The sequence below is a fragment of the Hyaena hyaena genome, unplaced genomic scaffold, assembly GCF_003009895.1.
Source record: "Hyaena hyaena isolate Hyena2069 unplaced genomic scaffold, ASM300989v1 scaffold_873, whole genome shotgun sequence".
Taxonomy (NCBI): Eukaryota; Metazoa; Chordata; class Mammalia; order Carnivora; family Hyaenidae; genus Hyaena; species Hyaena hyaena.
Genome location: NW_024081503.1, coordinates 328793 through 333296, shown reverse-complemented (window position 1 = coordinate 333296; position 4504 = coordinate 328793).

Here is a 4504-nt window from a genome sequence, read left to right as displayed (position 1 = left end):
CTTTTGGTTACTTTTTGCAGAAAGCAGAAGAGGTAAAAAATATCATATTTACTTATGTTTTCCTTTGGATATCATTTAATCTTCTTCCTTCAGTCATCTCTGAAATCCTTAAATTACTATTGCTTATTCCTCATTCCCTTACTTTGAATACAAATTCTAAATAATAACTTGATTCTTTAAAGTTATTTTTTAAGATCTTTTTCTAAATTTCAATGAGATGAGAAAGAGAAAACCTATATGAGCAAAATGTGGCATTCACTAATTTCAAATAAATGAGGAAAATCTAATTTGAATCAGTTACACACAAATCTAAGTCATAGCTTTCCTTTTAAAATAGATGGCTTAAAGCATCACTCTGATTCCCAAGCCAGACAGAGATCCAACAAAAAAAGAGAACTATAGGCCAATATCCTTGATGAATACGGATGCAAAAATTCTCAACAAGATACTTGCAAATCGAATCCAGCAGCATATCAAAAGAATCATCCACCAAGATCAAGTGGGATTCATTCCTGGGTTACAGGGCTGGTTCAACATTCGCAAATCAATCAATGTGATACATCATATCAATAAAAGAAAAGATAAAAACCATATGATCCTGTCAATAGATGCAGAAAAAGCATTTGACAAAATACAGCATCCCTTCTTAATAAAGACTCTCGAGAAAGTTGGGATAGAAGGAACCTACTTAAACATCATCAAAGCCATCTATGAGAAGCCTTCAGCTAACATCATCCTCAATGGGGAAAAACTGAGAGCTTTCCCCCTGAGATCAGGAACACGACAGGGATGTCCACTCTCACCACTGTTGTTTAACATAGTGCTGGAAGTCCTAGCATTAGCCATCAGACAACAAAAGGAAATCAAAGGCATCAGAATTGGCAAAGAGGAAGTCAAACTTTCACTCTTCGCAGATGACATGATACTCTACATAGAAAACCCGACAGACTCCACCAGAAGCCTACTAGAACTGATCCAAGAATTCAGCCACGTTGCAGGGTACAAAATCAACGTACAGAAATCGGTTGCATTTTTATACACCAATAATGAAGCAACAGAAAGAGAAATCAAGAAACTGATCCCATTCACAATTGCACAAAAAACCATAAAATACCTCGGAATAAACCTAACCAAGGATACAAGAGATCTGTATGATGAAAACTATAGAACTTATGAAGGAAATTGAAGAAGACACAAAGAAATGGAAAAACATTCCATGCTCATGGATAGGAAGAATAAATATAGTTAAGATGTCATTACTACCTAAAGCACTCTACACATTCAATGCAATTCCAATCAAAATTGCACCAGCATACTTCTCAAAACTAGAACAAACTATCCAAAAATTTGTATGGAACCACAAAAGACCCCGAATAGCCAAAGTAATACTGAAAAATAAAACCAAAACGGGAGGTATCACCATCCCAGACTTCAGCCTCTACTACAAAGCTGTCATCCTCAAGACAGTATGGTATTGGCACAAAAACAGACACATAGACCAATGGAACAGAATTGAGAACTCAGAAGTGGACCCAAAAATATACAGCCAACTGATCTTTGACAAAGCAGGAAAGAATATCCAATGGAAAAAAGACAGCCTTTTTAACAAATGGTGTTGGGAGAACTGGACAACAACATGCAGAAGAATGAAACTAGATCATTTTTTCACATCATACACAAAAATAAACTCAAAATGGATAAAGGACCTGAACGTGAGACAGGAAACTATCAACACCCTAGAGGAGAAAGCAGGAAACAACCTCCTTGACCTCCACCGCAGCAACTTCTTACTTGACACATCCCCAAAAGCAAGGGAATCAAGAGCAAAAATAAACTGTTGGGACCTCATAAAGATTAAAAGCTTCTGCACAGCCAAGGAAACAACCCAGAAAATTAATAGGCAACCAACGGAATGGGAAAAGATAGTTGCAAATGACATATCAGATAAAGGGTTAATATCCAGAATCTATAAGGAACTCACCAAACTACACGCCCGAAAAACAAACAACCCAGTGAAGAAATGGGCAGAAGACATGAACAGACACTTCTCCAAAGAGGACATCCAGATGGCCAACAGACACATGAAACGATGCTCAGCATCCCTCCTCATCAGGGAAATACAAATCAAAACCACACTGAGATACCACCTCACGCCAGTCAGAGTGGCTAAAATGAGCAAATCAGAGAACTCTAGATGCTGGCGAGGATGTGGAGAAACGGGCACCCTCCTACACTGTTGGTGGGAATGTAAACTGGTACAGCCCCTCTGGAAAACAGTGTGGAGGGTCCTCAGGAAACTAACAATAGAACTCCCTTATGACCCAGCAATAGCACTGCTAGGAATTTACCCAAGGGATACAGAAATGCTGAGGCATAGGAGCACATGTACCCCAATGTTCATAGCAGCACTCTCCACAATAGCTAAAACATGGAAAGAGCCTAAGTGTCCATCCACAGATGAATGGATCAAGAAGATGTGGTTTATCTATACCATGGAATACTACATGGCAATGAGAAACAATGAAATCTGGCCATGTGTAGCAACATGGATGGACCTTGAGGGTGTTATGCTGAGCGAAATAAGTCAGGTAGAGAAGGACAAATATCATATGTTTGCACGTATAGGAGGATTAGGAGGAACTTGATGGAGGAACAAGCGGGAGAAGAAGGGCGGAAATGGTGGGGGAAAGGGAGAGAGGCAAACCATGAGAGACTCTTGAATGCTGACAAAAACTGAGGACTGATGGATGTGGGGGGGAGGGGGGGATGGGCATGGAGGAGGGCACTTTGGGGATGAGCACTGAGTGTTATGTAGAAACTAATTTGACAATAAACTATTTGTAAAAAAAAAATAAATAAATAAAATAGATGGCTTAATTCATATTAACTGCAATTAGTAACAAAATATTAACAAATTTCGAAGTAAAAATACCATTCAGTCTGCTTTGATAAATGAATTTTTACAAGTGTCAATCTTAATTCAAATAAAAGAAGATTGATAAAATGATTTTAACAAAATGGAAATTAATTTGTTTTCTTAAGCAGCATAATTACTTTTCTTCACAAGTTATCAGCTTTTTGGTTTTCTGTTTAAAATAAACACAATAGTAGATTAAAGATGCCAATTCTTGCTACTCTTCCCAAGGAGGAATTCTCTCTGCAGGAAATGAGCATGCACTTGAAGAATTCAGCTACATTGAAATGATAAAGCTGTTGCAGTAACAAGCACCTAAAAAATGTGGAAGTGGCTTTGGAGTGGGGTAGGAGGGGTAAGCTGGGAAATTTTTGAGGAGAGTAATAGTAAAAGCCTAGATAGCCTTGAACAGACCTTAAAGAAGGAATACGCTGGCTCAAGTGCTGCTAGGGAGGACTCAGGAAAAAGTGGAGAAAATGCGACTGAAAATAGTAGGAAACAGGATCCTTGTTATAAAGCTTCAGAATGCTTAGCAAATCCTGTCTGGAGTTATAGGGAAAGTAGACCTTGAAAGCAATGAATACATTTTTCAAAACATTTAAGATTTTGCTTGTAGTAAAATAGGGGAAGAGGGAGATAAGGGAAGACCTGCTAAACAAAAATGAACCAAAACTTGATGATTTGGAAAATTCTCAACCTATCCAGATAACAGACACTAAAACTAAGAGATTTCTTTGGAAAGTATAACACAGAGTGGTTTCACTTTCTTAACACATCAGAAAGATCAATAGATTAGAATATTTAGTCACACAAAATCAAAGTAGAGTCATTCAGTCAAATCAGAGGCTGTCAAGACAGCTTTAAGGATACTGCCCATCACCCATCTCACTGGAAGCCAAAAGAAGGGAAAAGATTATTTTGGAAAGATCTGTGGCAGAGCCTTGTTCCAATGGAGGCATCCCCTGAAAAATCCAGCAAACCCCATCATTTCTTGAGAATTTTATATCAGCAGAAACTGAAAGGAAAAGGACAAGATGAAAATGAGAATATAAAAAGAAAGAAGTCTGCTGACTCCCAAGTTTCTACTGACAGAAAGCAGTGTAAAAAACTACTTAGATGCAAACATGTACCCAGCTTTATGAAAACAGAAGCATGCCTCCTGGGAGTGTAGATCCAAGTATTCAGAGAATTGAACACAGAAACAAGAGGGTGGAATGAGAGCCAGGAGGATTCTTCCCAGCCCTGGAAACTTAACCTGGCTGAATTTCAGAATGGCTCTGGACCAGCGCCTCCTTTTTCTTCACATTTCTCCCAGTTTTGAACTTGAATGTCTATCGTTATCTAATGCTTGCCTCACCATTGTATGTTGGGAATATTGTAAAAAGATAATTTGTTTCATTATCTTCACAGGCCTATAGATAGTGAAAAGTTGTGATGGGGCACCTCATCACACTTCATCTGCACTTGATTTGTATCATTGAGATGATGAGCTTTGGGACTTCTGAGCTGATAAAATTTAGATGACATTCAGGAATTCTGAGTTGGTGGAATTAGGATGAAACTTTAGACTGAGTTAATGCTCTAATGAGA